Below are 20,337 nucleotides of genomic sequence, written 5' to 3' on the forward strand. Positions count from 1 at the left end.
CCCCTCATCCCCAATCCCGGTATGCATGGCACCCCTCATCCCCAATCCCGGTATGCATGGCACCCCTCATCCCCAATCCCGGTATGCATGGCACCCCTCAACCCCAATCGTGGTTTACATGGTACCCCATCCCTCATCCCTATCCTGGTATGCATGTTACCCCATCCCTCATCCCTATTCTGGTATGTATAGTATCCCTCATCCTGGTATGTGTGGCACCCCTCATCCCCAATCCCGGTATGCATGGCACCCCTCATCCCCAATCCCGGTATGCTTGGCACCCCTCATCCCCAATCCCGGTATGCGTGGCACCCCTCATCCCCCAATCCCGGTATGCGTGGCACCCCTCATCCCCAATCCCGGTATGCGTGGCACCCCTCATCCCCAATCCCGGTATGCATGGCACCCCTCATCCCCAATCCCGGTATGCATGGCACCCCTCATCCCCAATCCCGGTATGCATGGCACCCCTCACCCCCCCAATTCTGGTATGTGTGGTACCCCTCACCCCCCCAATCCTGGTATGTGTGGTACCCCTCATCCCCCCAATCCTGGTATGTGTGGTACCCCTCATCCCCCCAATTCTGGTATGTGTTGTACCCCTCATCCCCCCAATCCTGGTATGTGTGGTGCCCCTCATCCCCCCAATCCTGGTATGTGTGGTACCCCTCATCCCCCCAATCCTGGTATGTGTGGTACCCCTCATCCCCCCAATCCTGGTATGTGTGGTACCCCTCATCCCCCCCAATCCTGGTATGTTTGGTACCCCTCACCCCCCCAATCTTGGTATATGCATGGTCTCCTCACCTAACAATCCTGGTATATACATGGTCCCCTCACCCCACAATCCTGGTATGTGTGGCCCCCTCATCACTTTCACACTGTACACACATACAAAAAAAAATAAACTGTAAATGTGTCTTCAGTAAAATGGCGCCGGATAGCGCTATGCGCATGCGCCGATCCGACACCTCACTCCTGCCCCGGTTTCCGGCGAAGAGAGGCGCCGCGGCAACGCTCCTCCCGGTGAGGTAAGTATGTAAGTATGGCGCCGGAGATCGCGGTATGCGTTCAGTGTCTACACATACCGCGATCTCCGGCGCCATTCACCTCCTCTTACCTGTAACGGCTGGATGCCTGCTTCTGTCTGGAGCCAGACTGTGCGTCACACATGCGCAGTCTATCGAGGCTTCAGACAGAGGGACGCATCCCCCGTTATATTATAGATGAAACTCACTGTTAGTTTCGGACAACCCCTTTACAGCATGGCAAAACTGAATAATGACAATTACCAGCTATGGAAGTTTAAAGTGGAAATGTTACTGTCCAGAGATGACTCGAGGGATGTTATTACTACAGAGAGAACAGATTGATCAGGAATGGGAGAAGACAAAAATAAACAGGCAAGAATACTGCTAAAAGCATATTGGATGTGACTCGCCCCCTGGGCCGTGGGGCACTCGAGACCGGACTTCAGGGCAATGCTGGGAGTAGTAGTGGTGACCCGGTCCCGTGGCTCAGGGTGGTCAGACCAGTGGTAGTCTATGATGTGTTTTTAGGTAATGTCCGACTACGCCACCCGTGGATTGCGGTCAGGGAGGACCACCGCTGCAAGGCAGACCGCTGAGGCTGGTGTTGGGGATGCAGCAGGGAATAGTACAACTCCTCACAGGAGGAGTGTAGCCTCAGGGCAGTGTGATAGGATGCTGGGGGTGATGGTGCAGGCGCAGCAGTAACCACACAGAGTCCAATAATGCAGTCCAGGCTCTTTTACTGATCTTATCAAAGACCCAACAGGAGTACAGGGTAGGAATGGACCTGGGTATCTGAGGGCATTCAGGCGAGCTCCGTTGGTCAGGGTGAGTGGGTAGGCCTACCGTTCTCTCTCTGCCCTTGCTGACTATCTCCCCCTTTAGTGGTATGATAGCCCACGTCCCTGAGCTTGCCGTGTACTACGCCTGTATGGCTTGCGACTCAGGCCTTAGGTACCTGTAGCTTCTCCGTGCTGTACCGGTCCCTCTGTGTGGCGGAACCTCCAGGCTTCTTGGCCAAGGGACCTAAAATCCCTCGCAGGTAGATGATCTGCTGCAGGACTTGCAATCCTGACAGCCTCGGACCCCAGTGTCCGGTATGTAGTTTCTCTCTGCCAGGACCGGCTCTCGTCGCCTCTGTGCCTCTGTCCCTGGCTTTCTGCTCCTACTTTGCCTCCTGGACTCCTCAGCTGCGGCTGACCTGTCCCTCTGTTTCTGGGAACCCTTCTGGATACTTCAGAAGTGGGTCCTGGTCTCTCTAACCCTGCCCTCAGTACCAGTTTTTATAGGGGCAGCCTGCTCCCCCTACTGGCCTGGGACAGGAGGTGCTGCATGCAAATGGTCCATGACCAGGGAACCTCCCTCCTGCTCTCAGACACAGCCTTACAAGTTTGTGGCATCCAGGCCTGGGGTGACACAGATGCACTGCAAGAGCTGCGTGAGAAATCTAGACTTAGGAAACAGTATAAAATGAGACTTAGTAAAGAAAAGGAATTGCAGGGATACAGTGTTGGAAATGATCACATGACTGAGATCCATGGGTGAGGATATAAAAGACCATGCCAGACTAGTCTCATCTCTCCCAATGGTCACTGGTCAGATCTTCAAATATATCTGGCTGCAATCATACAGCCAGGATCTGATTCATACTGCCTGTGGTTTGGGCAGCATAAATCGACTGACAGGTCCCCCTTTTAAGAAAGACTGTACAATATGGAAACAGAACTACAAAAAAAAATTCTAAAAGAGACTAGACAGAAGATCGCAGTAACAATCTCTGATTCATGTGCAAATAATTGGACTAGCATATTTAAAGTGACAAATAATCAGATATTACAGGTTGATGCATTGACTCTTCAGCAACAAGTCACATGACCAGTGAGAAGTTTTATTTACAGAACTTGACTTAAATAAGGAAAACAATATACAGCTCTGGCAAAAATTAAAGACCACTGAACAGTTTTCTATTGGAAAGCATGGAAAGACTGGTGGAAAGTATGCCTAGACGCATGAAAGCTGTGGTTAAAAATCATGGTTTGTCCACCAAATATTGATTTCTGAACTGTTCCTGAGTTAAAACATGAGAAATCTGAGGTCTAAAAGCACTGTTTCTGTTTTAGTATTTTGACGCTTTATCATTTGCTGCAAATAAATACAAACTTTTTAGCTTTGAATTTCGGAGACATGTTGTCAGTAGTTTATAGACTAAAACAACAATGTACATTTTACTCAGAAATATACCTATAAAGAGAAAATCAGAGAAACTGAAATTTTGCAGTGGTCTCTTAATTTTTGCCAGAACTATATTTTGGATGGAAGCAGAATAAATGTAAAAGGTGCTGGACATGGAATCCTCTTGTACTTCAGTAAAAATGGACCGAATTTAGCTATACTAGTAAAAGACATGTCGCATGTTCCCAGGCTAGAAGGAAGAATGCTATCAATAAAGCATATGCCAGCTAAAGGACTCAGGCTATGTGCCCACGATGCAGAAATTCTCTGGATTTTTTCCTGAGCGTTTCTGCATCTCCCTGGCAGAAAAAACGCATGCGGATTGTACATGCGGATTATACATGCGGATTGTACATTTGTTTTTCCTGCTAGGGACAAGCGATTTTAGCATCACTTGGAAAGTGCTTGTCAACTTGGTCACACCATAGACCGAAAGAATGGTAAAAAATAAAAAATAAATATATACTTACCTTCTGATGGCCCCCGGTGTGCTTGTCTTGGCTTGCCGGCAGCTCGCGGTAGATTAAAGGACCTGCCGACGTCAGCGGTCACATGACTAAATGACGTCACCGCAGGTCCTTGAGTCTACCGCGAGCTGCCGGCAAGCCAGGACAAGGACACCGGGGGCCATCAGATGGTAAGTATAATGTATATTTTTTATTTTATTCTTTTTTTTACCGGTACTATGGTACCCGGGTCCGGAGGAGAGTCTCCTCTTCTCCAGACCCGGGTACCATCCGCACATTGAAACGCATGGAATGCGCATCTGCAGCTGCAGTCATGCGGATTCCATGCGGTCCGATGCAAGTCAATGGCAGAGAAAATGCCGCGATTCCACAAAATAATTGGTAGTGCTGTGGATTTTTCCGCAATGATAATCCTCAGCGGAAATTTCCGCAGCATATGCACAGCACATGCGGATTATCATTGGGGAACATGGCAGACCTTCTACCAAGCGTTTTTTAAGCGTTTCTGCAGCGGAATTGCCGCTGCGGAAACGCTTAAAAAACGCATCGTGGGCACACAGCCTCACTGTAAAATTCCTATGTGACAAGTATTTTATCCAGAATGGAAAGCGGGTGATAGCCATTGCCAAAGCAGATAAGCATTTATCAACTCAATAGAGTAAAGAAACAGGTGAGACCCTGAACGCATAACACATTAATTATATAGCATTGACGTCTACTATAAGTCACAGACCTCGGCACAGTGGAATTTGTCAAAGGATCTGATTGATAATGTGATGACATCATTAGAAATCATGCTGGCTCAGTGGTTAGCACTGTTGGTTTGCAGCATTGGGGTCCTGGGTTCTGAGTTCTTCTGCAAGGAGTTTGTATGTCTTCCCTATGTTTGCATGTGTTTCCTCTGGGTCCTCCAATTTCCTCCCATACTCCAAAGACATACTAAGAGGGAATTATAAATTTTGGTTTTCACAAAGTTTTCTGCTTCGGTGTTTTTTGAAGTACAATTTTCAGAATTTCATAAGTTTTTACAATTTTATTGACAAAAAACTCAATTGTATGCAAAGACTCAATTTTTTGACCCTTATTTCTCAAGATTTCTACCCTTCACCCCGGCAGCTGGATATCAGCTTCTGGGCCAAATCCTGAGTGATGACCTCCCATGTTTGTCTCATCATTGCTTGGAGTTTATCACAATTTCTTGTTTTGTTTGTCCTCCCACTTTTTGAGGATTGACGACAGTTTCTCAATGGGATTGAGATCTGCGGAGTTTCCTGGTCATGGACCCAAAATGTCAATGTTTGGTTCACTTTGTCACTTTTGCCTTGTGACATGGTCTCCATAATGCTTGAAAAAGCATTGTTCATCACCAATTTGCTCCTGGATGGTTGGGAGAAGTTGCTCTTGGAGAATATTTAGATCCCATTCTTTATTCATCGCTGTGTTCTTAGGCAAAATGGTGAGTGACTCCCCTCCATTGGTGCAATCCCCCCACACATGAATGGTCTCAGGATGCTTTACCGTTGGCTTGACACGGAATTCATCGTAGCGCTCACCTTTTCTTCTCCAGACAGTCATTTTTGCCAGATGTCCCAAACAGTCTTCATCAGAGAAATTCACTGTGCCTCAGTCTTCTGTAGAATCCCTGGAATTCCTGCAGAATTTCAATCTATCTTTTGTTTTTCTTGGAGATAAATGTCTTCTTAGCTGCCCTTCCTGACACCAGACCACCTACAAAAGCCTTTGCCTCACTGCATGCAGATCCACTGACATCTGCCTGCTGCCATTTCTAAGCAAGCTCTGCACTGGTGTTGAATTGATCCCATAGCTGGATCCTCTTTAGGAGATGGTCCTTGCGCTTGCTGGACTTTCTTTGGTGCCCTAAAGCCGTCTTCACCGCATTTGAAACTTTTTCTTTGAAGTTCTTGATGATCCCATGAATGGTTAAGTTACTTTTGCAATTCAACTGATCGCTCTTCATAACAATTTAGATTTAATGCAAATTGCCACAATAAAAATTGAAATGAAAATTAAAATTTGTGTCAGTCTTAACAATGTTGGCCACGACTGTATACGAACTCAAATCTTGGGAAGACATAACTCAGTTCTCAAAAGATGAAGTCAATAAATGGATAGTGGCTGCAGAGGAAGAAATTAAATCCAGGCATGGTAACGAAGGATGTCTGGTAGTGTTGAGCGAGCACTAAAATGCTCGGGTGCTCGAAGCTCGGGCCGAGCTCACCGTGATACTCGGGTGCTCGACCCGAGCAACGAGCCCAATGTTAGTCTATGGGAGACCCGAGCATTTTTGCAGCGGCACCACCGGCAGTCTGTAGAAAGCCTAAAAGTGCCCAAAACAATAGTGACAGTGTTCAAATGACATGGGGACAGCATGTGGATCGCCCCAGGAAGCAATTCTGACCCCCAGGTCACTGCTGTCAACAACGTGGTCAGAGGTATTAAGCCACTTTTACGGGCTCACAATAAAACGTTCAAAAACTAAACTGAAACAGTTTTCCTGTGAAATATGTTAAGGAACTTCCTTTCCAGGGTAAAGACTTGTGTATAAGGTAAAATAAATAACCAAAAACAAAAATACTCCTCCACACCTTAGGCTAAGTTCACAAGTAACATTTTTTATGCGTTTTTGCACTTTTGTATTGCTTTCAACCGTGACAAATGCATTCACCGGGAAATGTCATTTTAACATTTTACAACCTTATCTGGCCATGTGCTGTGTGACACATGCATACACTGCTGAAAAGACATGTGAACAGCATCGGGAAGACCCCTGGAAGCATCTGTGACACCCAGGTCACTGCCTAAAAGTGTGCCCATCAGAAGTGATCCTTACCGCATCAGAAGATGCAGACTTGCAACTATCCCAGTGCAAGTCCTTGTCCCAGGGCAGTGTTCAATTGTACCTCCCCCATTCCTTGCAATGCAAGCGCAAGTATGCAGCCTGCCACCCACCCACCCCCAGGCTGCAATACCATACTGCTTGCTTGCTTGCACTTGAAATTGGGCCTTTTAGGCATGTGGAGGCGGAATCTGGCCACCACGTCATGGCTGTGTCGGTGGCCTGGTATACATACTCAGTCCCCAGCCTCCCAGCGGCCGGATGTCCACGCTTGGTCCCCAGCCGCCAGGGGCGGCCGGGTGTCCATAAACGGTCCCCAGCCGCCCCTATTTGAAGGACAGCCTAACCACAAACACGTGGACAAGTGAATGTGGCCAGGGTTGGTCCATCTGACTGACGCCTTCACACTGGGTTAATATTGTGGAAGCCAGGACGCAGTTGGACACTGGGATGCAACACGTCCTTCAGACATAGAGGATTGCGGGTCCTGGGTCAATCAGGCTTCAACACAAAGTTCAGAAGTTAGACAGCAGCAGTGGTCAGCCTCCTACACAACGAGTTAATTATTCATGATCATGAGGACATCCATCTCCTTAGCTTTCTGTTCCTTGGAATGCAAGCGCATGTATGTAGTAGCGGCTAGGCCTGAGGTGGTCAGCGTTTTGGCGCATACCCTACCTCCTCCGAGGATTGCTGGATGTTTTCCTGCTACTATCCCAGTTCTATGACTCCCGTTAAAACTAAGCTTCAGGTGATGAATGTTGGATGAGGTGGTGGCAAAGGAGAAAGAGCAGGAGGAACAGGGACCATTCACATCAATATCAGGCCAGTCAACTACACATGTCTTGTAGGATATGTTTCTGTACCAAAAGGAGCGGTACGGCTACACAGTTATAGGGCATACAGTGAGTGCAATGCCTACCAAAAATTTCGAGGCACTCCAATGCCCCTTGGAAGTGTCATGGAGGTCAGAAGGCCTTAACTAAACCATTTTTTCCATTTATAGCAACTGGGTCTCCTGTACACTGTTGGCCTAAGCAGTGAATGGAAGGCTTTCCAAAAATTATGAGGAACTGCAATGCCCCTTGAAACAGAAGTGCATTACAGCGTACTAAAAACCTTCTACCCATTATTGGGGAGTGGGTCTCCCTTAGTTTTCGCCAATGCATTGAAAAGCAAAAGCTGACTAAAATTAGTAGGAAATGCAATGCCCATTGGAAGAGTCGTGGAGGATAGAGGTAATTAAAAACAACATTTCAATGCCCCTTGGAAGAGCTGTGGAGTTCAGAGTGGTTTAACAAGACGGTTTTAATGCCCCTTGGAAGAGACGTGGAGGTCACAGTAGCTTAACAAGACAGTTTTAATGCCCCTTGGAAGAGTGGTGGAGGTCGCAGTGGAATAAAAAGACAATATCAATGCCCCTTGGAAGAGTGGTGGAGGTCACAGTAGCTTAACAAGACGGTTTTAATGCCCCTTGGAAGAGCTGTGGAGTTCAGAGTGGTTTAACAAGACGGTTTTAATGCCCCTTGGAAGAGACGTGGAGGTCACAGTAGCTTAACAAGATGGTTTTAACGCCCCTTGGAAGAGCTGTGGAGTTCAGAATGGTTTAACAAGATGGTTTTAATACCCCTTGGAAGAGACGTGGAGGTCACAGTAGCTTAACAAGACGGTTTTAATGCCCCTTGGAAGAGACGTGGAGGTCACAGTAGCTTAACAAGACGGTTTTAATGCCCCTTGGAAGAGTGGTGGAGGTCGCAGTGGAATAAAAAGACAATATCAATGCCCCTTGGAAGAGACGTGGAGATCACAGTAGCTTAACAAGACGGTTTTAATGCCCCTTGGAAGAGTGGTGGAGGTTGCAGTGGAATAAAACGACAATATCAATGCCCCTTGGAAGAGTGATGGAGGTCACAATAGCTTAACAAGACAGTTTTAATGCCCCTTGGAAGAGTGGTGGAGGTCGCAGTGGAATAAAAAGACAATATCAATGCCCCTTGGAAGAGTGGTGGAGGTCACCGTAGCTTAACAAGACGGTTTTAATGCCCCTTGGAAGAGCTGTGGAGTTCAGAGTGGTTTAACAAGACGGTTTTCATGCCCCTTACAAGAGCCATGTGACGCGCCCCCTGGGCCGTGGGGTACCCGGAGCCGGGCCGGTAGATGCTGGGGGTTGTAGTCACAGTGGCTGTGACCCGGTCCGTGACCCAGGTGGTCAAACCAAAGGGGTAGTATTTGGGTATAAGTGTTAATGTCTGACTATGCCACCTGTGGAATGCGGTCAATAGGAACCGCCGCTGCGGAACAGTCCTCTGAAGCTGGTGGTATAGCAGCTAAGGTAGTGTAACTCCCCACAGGAAGAGTGTAGCTTCAGGGCAGCGTGCGTGGATGTTGGTGGCTATAGTGCAGGGAGTCAGTAATGAACACAGAGTCCGTATGATGCAGTCTCAGGTCTTTTACTCACAATTGTAGCAGTTCCAGATACAGGCGCCAGTGCAAGGCCCACGGCGTCCTGTGTTCACGCAGTGAGGGATTCAGCCGACCCTCAGGTAACTCCGGAGCATTTAACAGGACCCCCTTCTGTGTGTCCTCTCTCTGGCCTGCTCCCTGCATGTCACACCCAGTGGCACTTCTATCCGGTATCCTCGGGCCTTGGCGGGCGATGTGTGTTCCGTCCCCTGGGTCCTATGTGGCTACCTTCTTAGTGTACTGGTGTGGACTTGTAGCCTGCGGTACTTGAAGTGCTGCAGCCTCCGGTTTCCTAGTTGGGCATTGTAGCTCCGTGCTAGTTGAGGGACCGGTTCCCTTTATCTGGCCTGACCCCCCTACTTTCTAGTAGCGGTGGCGTACGGGTGGCTTGCTGCACGTTCCGTACCCCTGGGGTCCCTTCTCCCCTCGTTCCTGGAGCCTTTCCTGCTCCCTCTCCTCTCAGGCTCAGGCCTCCTGGCTAGGCCCGCCTCTGGAGCAGAGCTCATGCAGAGCCTCTGCTCCTGTCACTTCTCCTCAGACTGAACTCACTGTTCTAAGATGGCTCCCGTACTCCTACTCCAATGCTCCCAGGATCTACGTCCTCCACCCATCCACTACATAGTTCCCCCTCCCCACTCCAGCCAGAGATCAGGGACTGTGCTCTCCCGTAGGAGCAATCTCACCCTGTCCCCCGGAAATGTGGTGTAGTGGATGTAGTGTTAGGGTCCTGAGCTATACTCCTTCCTTACCTGAAAGTGAGGTACCACATCTCTGGGTGAGATGCAATACCTCTGTTGCAACCGAACCCTCAGGGGCGCCACACATGCAGTACAGCATATTAAAAACATTATTCCCATTATTGGGGAGTGGATCTCCCATAGTCTTTGCCTATGCCTTCCAAGCAAAAGCTGCCAAAAATTAGGACGGAGGAACTTGCAATGCTGGCAAACAAGAGCCATTCAGTACAGCATATTAAAAACATTATTCCCATTATTGGGGAGTGGGTCTCCCATAGTCTTTGCCTATGCCTTCCAAGCAAAAGCTGCCAAAAATTAGGACGGAGGAACTTGCAATGATGGCAAACAAGAGCCATGCAGTACAGCATATTAAAAACATTATTCCCATTATTGGGGAGTGGGTCTCCCATAGTCTTTGCCTATGCCTTCCATGCAAAAGCTGCCAAAAATTAGGACGGAGGAACTTGCAATGCTGGCAAACAAGAGCCATGCAGTACAGCATATTAAAAACATTATTCCCATTATTGGGGAGTGGGTCTCCCATAGTCTTTGCCTATGCCTTCCAAGCAAAAACTGCCAAAAATTAGGACGGAGGAACTTGCAATGCTGGCAACACGGACCACGGTCACCCTGGTGGTATAGTGGTGGTGGAGGCTGAGGATAAGGAGAAGAGCAAAATACAGCAGAAATGAGGAAGCGTATACCCATGTGTGGGTGTGAAGCGGTGCATGGGAATACACCTCCCAAAATAACACAGTGGATTTGACTTTATGTTACTCTGCTGTCATTTGGTGGTGATGAGAAGTCTGGCCCAATCCAGCCCTTGTTCATTTTGATAAGGGTCAGCTGGTCAGCATTGTCAGTTGACAGGCGAGTGCGCTTATCAGTTATAATTCCCCCAGCGGCACTAAAAACACGCTTCGACAACACGCTAGTGGCAGGGCAGGCCAGGACCTCCAAGGCGTACAGAGCGAGTTCATTCCAAGTGTCCAGCTTGGATACCCAATAATTAAAAGGCACAGAGGAATCACGGAGGATGCTGGTACAGTCAGCAAGGTACTCCCTCACCATCTTTTGAAACTTTCCACTCCTTGTGAGAGTACCCCGCGCCTCAGGGCCTGTAAGCTGGGCGGATCTCAGAAAACTGTCCCAGAACGTTGACAGTGTTCCCCTGCCTCTGCTGGATTGGAGTTGCGTCTCTCTCGCCTGTACGCCTTGGTTGGGCAACGAACTGTGACCTCTGCCACTAGAGTGTTCAGATGGGAATTTTTTTAACAGTTCTGCAGCAAGGGCCTTCTGGTACTGCCCCATTTTTGTAGACCTCTCCACCTCAGGAATAAGAGAGTGAAAGTTCTCCTTGTAGTGGGGGTCTAAAAGTGTCACCAACCAGTAATGACTGTCACCCAACATTTTGACAACGTGAGGGTCACGGTTAAGGCAGCGTAACATAAAGTCAGCCATGCGTGCCAGACTGGTAACGGGCAAGACTTCCGTGTCCTCACCAAGATGACGATTGACCATGCTCTCCTCCTCCTCCTCCCCCCTGTCCTCAGGCCACCCATGCTGAACCGACGGTATGACAGTTGTACAGGTACTACCGTCTACAGCGCATGATACCAGCTCCTGTTCTTCCTCCTCCTCCTCTCCCTCATTGTCCCCCAATGCACGTTGGGATGAGATGAGGCTAGGCTGTGTGTTATCGCCCGTTACGGCTTCTTGATCCATCTCATCATACTCTGGCTGCAATGCCTCCTCTTTAATTCTCTACAGAGAGCGTTGCAAAAGACAGACAAGTGGGATGCTGATGCTAATGATGACATCATCGCCACTCACCATCTTGGTGGACTCATCAAAGTTTGTCAGGATGGTACATATGTCAGACATCCAGGTCCACTCCCGAGGTCTTATGTGTGGAGTTTGACCTGAATATCGACGGCCTTGTTGCAGCTGGTACTCCACAACTGCTCTCTTCTGCTCACAAATCTTTTGCAACATGTGGAGGGTAGAGTTCCAACGTGTGGGGACATCACACACCAGTCGGTGTGCCGGAAGCTGCAAACGCTGCTGCAACACAGCAAGGGCGGCGGAAGCTGTAGCCGAGTTCCGAAAATGAGCTGACAGGCGGCGTACTTTGACGAGCAGATCTGGCAACTCGGGGTACGATTTAAGAAACCGCTGAACCACGAGGTTAAGCACATGAGCCAGGCATGGTATGTGTGTGATCTCGTCTCGCCTCAGAGCCGCCACCAGGTTAAGGCCATTGTCACACACGGCCATGCCTGGATGTAGGTTCAGCGGTCTCAGCCACAGATCTGCCTGCCCTTTCACAGCTGTCCACAATTCACAAGCAGTGTGAGGTTTATCACCTAAGCTTATGAGTTTCAGCACAGCCTGTTGCCGCTTGGCTGAGGCAGTACTGCAGTGCTTCCAGCTTGTAACTGATGTGATATCTGAGATGGAGGCTGAACATGAGGAGGAGGAGAAGGAGGATGCGCAGGAGCTGTACACGGTGGGGGGCAACTCTGACTGACATAGGGCCTACAATCCTCGTTGTGGGGAGGATGTGTTCCGTCCCAAGGTCCGACTGGGTCCCGGCTTCCACTATGTTTACCCAGTGTGCCGTCAGGGAGATGTACCGTCCTTGGCCACAAGCACTTGTCCACGTGTCCGTTGTCAGGTGGACTCTCCCAGTAACTGCGTTGTTGAGGGCTCGGCAGATGTTTTGGGACACGTGCTTGTATAGTGCGGGGATGGCACATCGGGCAAAATAGTGTTGGCTGGGGACCGAGTACCGAGGGATGGCCACCGCCATAAGGTTGCGGAAGGATTCCGTCTCCACCAGCCTAAAAGGCAGCATTTCCAACGCAAGCAGTCGTGAAATGTGCGAATTTAGGACTGTGGCCTGTGGGGCATTGGCTGCGAATTTGCACTTTCATTCAAAGCTCTGGGATATGGACAATTGAACGCTGCGGTGGGACGTGGACGTGGACGTTGATGCTGTTTCTTGAGAAACTGCCATAACAAGTGAAGACTGAGAGGAAGGGGCATCTTTGCATGCAGTATGGACAGGGGATTGCCTAGCATGCACAACAGGGGGTTCTCTTACACGCACAACAGCAGAAGAAGCAGTGGTGACACCCGCTGACACTGGTCGTGGACCCTGGGGTTCGCCCCACAAAGTCGTGTGCTTTGCTGACATGTGCCTGATCATGCTGGTGGTGGTCAGGCTGGTAGTTTTGTCTCCCCTGCTGATGCTGGCATGGCAGGTGGTACAAATGGCCTTTTTGCGATTATCAGCAGAGTCTTTAAAAAAATTCCAGACTCTGGAAGACCTACCGGTTGTACTGGCAAATTCCCTCGTGTTGGTGTTACGGGGAACTGTTGCCCGCCTTCTGTGTGTGGTCATCACACTGCTTCTTCCTGCCTGTTGGAGTACTCTGCCTCCCTCCCCCTGTGTGCTGCTGGCCTCGCTCTGCGTGTCCTCCTGCCACGTTGGGTCAGTTACTAGATCATCCACCACCTCCTCCTCTTCCACTTGCGCACCACGATCCTCCTCCTCACTTCGTGGCAATTGTGTCTCGTCATCGTCCACCTCTTGTGACAAATTGCCAGCCTCGACTTCCTGTGGCCGTGGCTGTTCAAATATTTGGGCATCGCTACATGGGATCTCTTCTTCCACCACTTCAAGCGGAGCAGGCGAGGGGCACAAATATGGAAATGGACCAGTGAACTGCTCTGCAGAGTGTCCAACTGTGGGATCAGTTGCTGTCTGACGACATTCAGCATGGTGGGAGGAAGGAGCATCAGGGTGAGGAGGAGTATGCGGTCGAGACTCACGGCTACTAAGACTTGACCGTGTGGAAGACAGACCGGAGGTGGTGGTGCCCAGGTAACTGGAAGTGTGGCACCCCAGGGGTCTGGTTGCCACAGTGATAGAAATATTATGTCTGAGAGCAAGTGGGAGGTTTCTCTGGTCAGGAGCCCTAAGCATGCAACACTGCCCGCCCAGACCTGGGAGGGGAGGAATCTGCCCTTATAAACTGGGTCTGGGGCAGGATTAGGAGAGTCAGAGCTTGGAGAGGGAAAGATACAGCAGGAGCTCTGTAGGAGCAGGAGTGAGTGCCAGAGGCTGGAAGCTAGAAAGCTCGCCTTGGCTGAAGACACTAAACCTGGACACGGAGTCCGAGGCTGTGGGGACATCCAGGTCCAGCAGCAGAATCCAACCGGCAGGGGATTCCAGGTCCTCTGGCCTTAGAAGCCCGGAGGCACGGTCACAAGCAAGGGAACAGCACCGCCATCGTGGAGCGGAGGCTAACAGAAGGCCCCAAGTCACCGGCCATACGGGTGAGCACCACACGGTATACTCAGGGACGTGGGCTACTTCTACCCGCATAGAGCAAGGTAGCCAGGAAAGAATGCAGATAGACGGGGAGGCCTACAACTCCACCTGGCCAGGGGTAGATCCTTCTTGCTCACAGACTGACCAGGCCTCTACTGCTAACCAGTACTCCCGGGAGGGTCTGCTTTATACCATCAGTAAAGACCCTGAACTGCACCACACGTCTCTGTGTTTCATCGCCGCACCAGCACCATTAGTACTGGGACGCTCACACCATCACTCCCATCATCCACACTAGCTGCCCTGAGGCAATACTTCTCCCGTGGGGAGTTATCCCATACTTGCGCTTACAACATCAGCCTCAGCGGCCTGCAGCGCAGCGGCGGTCCCCACTGACCGCAATCCACGGGTGGCGTAGTCGGACATTTGTTATTACACTAAGACTGCCACTGGTTTGACCACCCTGAGCCACGGACCGGGTCGCTGCCACACTGAGACTACCGCCCCCAGCATCCCACCAGAGGCCCGGTTCCGGGTTCCCCACGCGGCCCAGGGGGCGAGTCAACTTTGGCGTAGTTGGCAGGATTTCGTGCCCGCAACTACCGGGTACTGCGTGCCTGAAAAAGACTTTTGTACTTACCTGTGGCGAAGTTTCCCGCCGTCCGGAGTCGTTTCCCGCCATCGGACGCCATCTTGGGTCGTTTCCCACCATCTTCTGCCGTCTTCCCGCCATCCGCAGCCGCTTCCCGCCATCGGACGCCATCTTCGGGACGTCGCACGGGAAGAAGAGGGGCGTGGACGCCGAAAGCGTGAGAGATCCGAAGCTCCGCCCCACACACTGACGCTGCGCAAGGTCCTGGAAGGGAGGAAGAGCGACGCTGACGTCATCGGAGCGCGACGCCAGGTCCTCTACCCCGACGATTGACTGCGGAGCCGCGGCCTACGGAAGAAGAGCATCGCAAGGTAGGCCACGGTCCACTAGGGGGGAGAAGGATGTCGGATATCGAGGGGAGCTCCACCGCCACACCGGCCGCCAGCACAACCGCTGCAGCGGTCATGCCATTCACCATGCCCTATATCCTGGGGGCAACCTGGCTACCCCAGTACTCAGGGGAGTCACATACCCTAAGTGACTTTAGGGAAAGACTGGATAGCCTCTTCCAGGTATACCCCCTCACGGAAGAGCAAAAAGTAAGCATCCTGGTGGCCCAGTTAATCGGGGCAGCCCAAAGGGAGGTAAAGTCCTGGTCACCTGGGAAGAAGAGGACTGTCAGAGAAATACTAGCCCGGCTGAAAGACACATTTGATACCCGAACCTCAGCCGAAATAAAGCTCAGATTTTACGGGTGCAAACAGCGGGCACATGAAAGTATAAGAGACTATGCTCTAAACCTACAAGAGGCCCTGAGAGCCATTAAGCAGGCAGACCCTGACAGCGTGGGAAATGAAGACAAGCTGTTGACCAAACAATTTATTGAGGGTCTACTGTGCAATGCCCACCGAACCCAGTTGCGGGCAATGGCCTTACAGGACCCTGACCTGGACTTTGCACAGTTCAAAGACAGAGCCATCCGGGTGCTCCGAGAACCGGCACCAGGTGGCGCTGTGACCCACAGGCGCCCTGCTATCACTTATCACCAGGACACGGCGCCCTTGTCTGCAGGGCCTGTGGGAGCTGATGCGCAGGCTTTGAACAATAACCCGGCTACAGACCTGCACCATCAGGTCCAAGAGCTGACTAAGAGCGTTGCCGCGCTAACCAGAACTGTGCAGTCTTTGTAGGTCTCTTCTCCAGGAAAGATCCAGCTGGCATCCGGACCGGAGGACGTCCCGTGGCGCCGACTGAGGAGGACCCCACCGCCCAGAGGAAGACCCAGCGACCGGTACAACGAGGACGGACGACCCATCTGCCGCCGCTGCAATCAACCCGGACATATGGCAAGGTACTGTCATTTAAACGGGCACAACCTGGGGTAGAGGGCCAACCCCCAGGCATAAGGTCATCAGGCCCATCGAACTGGCGTGACAAATACGTAGGGGGACTTCCGGTCTTGCCTGTGGTACTGGACGGCATTCCTATGAGTGCCCTACTGGACACTGGGTCACAGGTCACCACCATCCCGTACGTGCTCTTCAAGCGGTACTGGAATGACTCGGACATAACCCGCTACACAGATGACGACCTAAGCATTATCGCCAGCAGTGGTCAGCCCGTGCCACAGACAGGATTTAAAGAAGTGACCATCAAGGTCGGTAAAGTTGAACTGCCGGCACAAGGACTGATCATTGTGGACATTGACCGTCGCGAGAGTCACCCAAAAATAACCCTAGGTACTAACGTAATTGAAAACTGTCTTGCAGAGGTGATTCTTATTTTGCAGCAGGTTGCCAAGAACGCCAGTTCCAGCCAGCAGCGTGTGCTCCAAAAAGAGATCCAGGCACTGATGAAGCGGCAACAAGTGGAACTATCTGGTGGTGAGATAGGTAGCGTGAGAATGTGTGACCCGTTCCCTATTGCCATGCCCCCAAAAAGTGAGATGATGATTTGGTGCCGGGCAGCTATTGGTCTAAGAGGTAGAGACTACCAACCAATGGTAGAACCCGTCTACTCAGACAGTAGGCCCACCATTTTGACAGCACGGGGGGTGGTCGATGTACGTCATGGGAGGGTGCCCGTCCGCATCATAAATATTGGGGAGAGAGAAGTATACCTGCCCCGGTATGCCACGCTAGCCAAATTGTTCACCATAAACCAGAACTCTGTACAGGCCGTGGAACCCTTGCCTCCATCTCAACCAGAGGAAGGTAACGGCTCTAAGAAACCAATGGAGGACTGGTGTCAGCAACTGCATTTGGGTACTGACTCCACTCCCTCACACCAAAAACAGGGAGTCTACCAGGTGGTTCAGGAGTACGAGAGAGTGTTTAGCAAACACCCGCTAGACTTTGGGCGAGTGAAGGGGGTGGAACATCACATCCCAACAGGAGACCATCCTCCCATAAAGGAGAGATACCGACCCGTACCCCCTGCAGACTATCAGCACGCCAAGGGGATGTTAAAGGACATGAAGGAGGCTGGGGTAATTAGGGACAGCTGTAGCCCCTGTGCAGCTCCACTAGTCTTAGTGAAAAAGAAAGACAACACCATGAGAATGTGTGTAGATTACAGGAAGGTCAACCGTATCACACACAAAGATGCGTACCCGTTACCAAGGATAGAAGAGTCCTTAGCTGCATTAAAATCTGCTAACTTATTCTCTACTTTGGACCTCACTAGCGGGTACTGGCAGGTTCCTGTAGCAGAGGCGGACCGGGAGAAGACTGCATTCACCACCCCGATGGGTCTCAGCGAATTTAACTGTATGCCGTTCGGGCTCTGCAATGCACCAGGAACCTTCCAACGGTTGATGGAATGCTGTCTGGGACACCGGAATTTCGAGACGGTCCTGTTATACCTGGACGATGTCATCGTTTATTCCAAGACTTACGAAGACCACCTGAAACACCTGGCAGAAGTGTTTGACACCCTGGCAAGCTACGGCCTAAAGGTGAAACCCTCCAAGTGTCACCTCCTGAAACCAAAGGTGCAATACCTGGGACACGTGGTGAGTGCTGACGGAGTGGCTCCCAACCCCGATATGATCACCGTGATTAAAAACTGGCCAAGACCCTCCAGCATAAAGGAAGTGCGGCAGTTCCTCGGGTTGGTAGGCTACTACCGAAGATTCATTCCCGGTTTCACCAAAATGGCAGCCCCTATGCAGGACCTCCTGATAGGTCAATCTCGGAAAGCTAAAAACCAGAAGCCGCCCTTCAGGTGGGAAAAGCTGGAAGAGGAGTCCTTCTGCCAGCTGAAGATGGCCCTCACGGGGGATGAAATCCTGGCGTACCCTGATTACAGCCAGCCCTTTATCCTCCACACGGACTCAAGCAACATCGGGCTAGGAGCCGTACTGTCCCAGATCCAGCAGGGGAAAGAACGGGTAATCGCTTACGCCAGCCGAAAGCTACGGCCCACGGAGAGGAACCCTGAGAATTATAGCTCATTCAAGCTGGAGTTCCTGGCAGTGGTGTGGGCAGTGACCGAACGTTTCAAGCATTACCTTGCCTCTTCCAAGTTCACCGTGTACACGGATAACAACCCGTTGACACACCTGGACACTGCAAGGCTCGGTGCCCTGGAGCAGACATGGATGGCCCACCTGTCCAACTATGAATTCACCATCAAATACCGGGCGGGACGCTCAAATGCCAACGCGGATGCCCTGTCTAGAATGCCAAACTTACCGGACGTAGGGGAAGATCCAGAAGATCTGGAAGAAGTCGAGCTCCCTGCGTTCCATCGTCATGGGATTATCCTGTATTCCCACCGTGTGAAGGACAGGCGCTCTGTGATGTTCAATCCCTTGCCCCACTACAGCTGGGCGGAAACGCAAGACAGTGATCCCGCAGTCCGTCTGGTGAAGGAAATGCTGACACAGGCCGATGCCCGTCTTGACCCAGACGCTCCGGAGGAGGCCAAGCAACTGTGGAAGGAGAAAAGTAAGCTGTTCCTCTACAGGGAGAAGCTGTGCCGAAGAATGGTTAACTCTCGAACACATGAGTTGACCTGGCAGCAGGGGTGGATTAAGAGTAGCAAGGGCCCCGGGCAGTTTAGAAGGCGCGGGGCACCCCCCCACCTGATTTATCACGTGACATGTCACATGATTCCCTGTGATAGATCATGTGATAGTTCACAGGAAATTAATTTGGCACAATATTAATTGTGCTGCCCCATCTGAGAGCAGCACAATATAGGGGCAGATACCCTGATTCCAGCGATGTGTCACTTTTTCAGCTGCTTGTTGTCATTTTGAGAAAATCACCGTTTTATCTGCTGCAGATCTAGCAGCTCTCTGAATGCTGCGCTCTGTATAGCCCCGCCCACACCACTGATTGGCAGCTTTCTGCCCATGCTCAGTGTACACAGAAATCTACTGATCAGTGATGGGGATGGGGTCCTACAGAACTTACTAGTCAATTACCTTCTGACAAATCAATGATTTTATCAAAACAACACTAAGCAGCCCAGTAAGTGACACATTACTGGAATCAGTGCCTCTAACCCTACATTATGCTGCTCTCAGATTACGTGGCAAAAACCTGATGACAGATTCCCTTTAAAGGAGCTGTAAAGACAAAAAAGTTTGTATTAAAAAAAATACAAGCCATTTGTGAAATTAACTTTTTTTCATTGTTAATTCACATTAGACTGTATCTTCAACACTTTTGTTAGCAGGTCTTATTACAGACTCTGAATAGGGCAGCTCTCTCCCTCTCCCTCAGCAGAAAGTCACAGCATGGTTAAAAAACGGGATCTTTTATGATTTTCTCATAATAAATGAAAAAGGACATGCAAGTCCTCCAAACTATTTTCCGTTTCTGTATAGGGGAGGTCCTAAATCTTTCTTGTTCTTTAGTTGATCACATGTCAAAAAGGCAAAGCATTTACTATGAACTCGCCTAAAAAAATATACACTTGGAGAGTAATATCATCATCTGCATGTAAATATTCCTTGACTCTAAGGGCTCGCTCACACTGTCGTATAACACGGCCGAATGCTATGTGATGTTTTATCGGATAGGACTCGGCCCTATGTTATACTATGGGACAGTGCAGATCTGCGATTATTGGCATGAGAAAATAATCTCATTCGATATTCGGACTATGTGCACCCATACAAGTCTACGGGAGCACGTAAAACATTGGACTGCACTCGGATGTCATCCAAGTGCAGTCCGATGAACACTCACAGAGACTATGGAGAAGATGGAGAAATTAAGTTCTCCATCTTCTCCATATCTGTGCTGCGAGAGAATCGGATCACACTCAGTTGAAGCTCTGACAGAGTTTGAGCCGAGTGTCATTAGCATAATTGGCCCTATTCTCTTGCATGAGAGAATATATGGCTTAGTGAGTGGACCCTAAAGCTGAATAGTAGTGACGGACAGGCACCTCACAAGCGGGATCCATGTAGCTCTCAGATGTCATGTAGGTAGGGCTTCATTCCAGGGGGTAGGGCTTAATTTCAAGGGATATAAAAAAAATGGACTTCAAATAAAAATTAAATGAACACAAAAAGCACTAATTGAATTATTTTTTTCGTATTTAGGTTTGCAGCCCCTTTAAAAACCCTTTGAGGACCAAGGCACATATATGTCCCATAGTTTT

The sequence above is a fragment of the Phyllobates terribilis genome, unplaced genomic scaffold (genome assembly GCF_046119375.1).
Source record: "Phyllobates terribilis strain yellow unplaced genomic scaffold, ASM4611937v1 Scaffold_5__5_contigs__length_657084704, whole genome shotgun sequence".
NCBI classification, from domain to species: Eukaryota; Metazoa; Chordata; class Amphibia; order Anura; family Dendrobatidae; genus Phyllobates; species Phyllobates terribilis.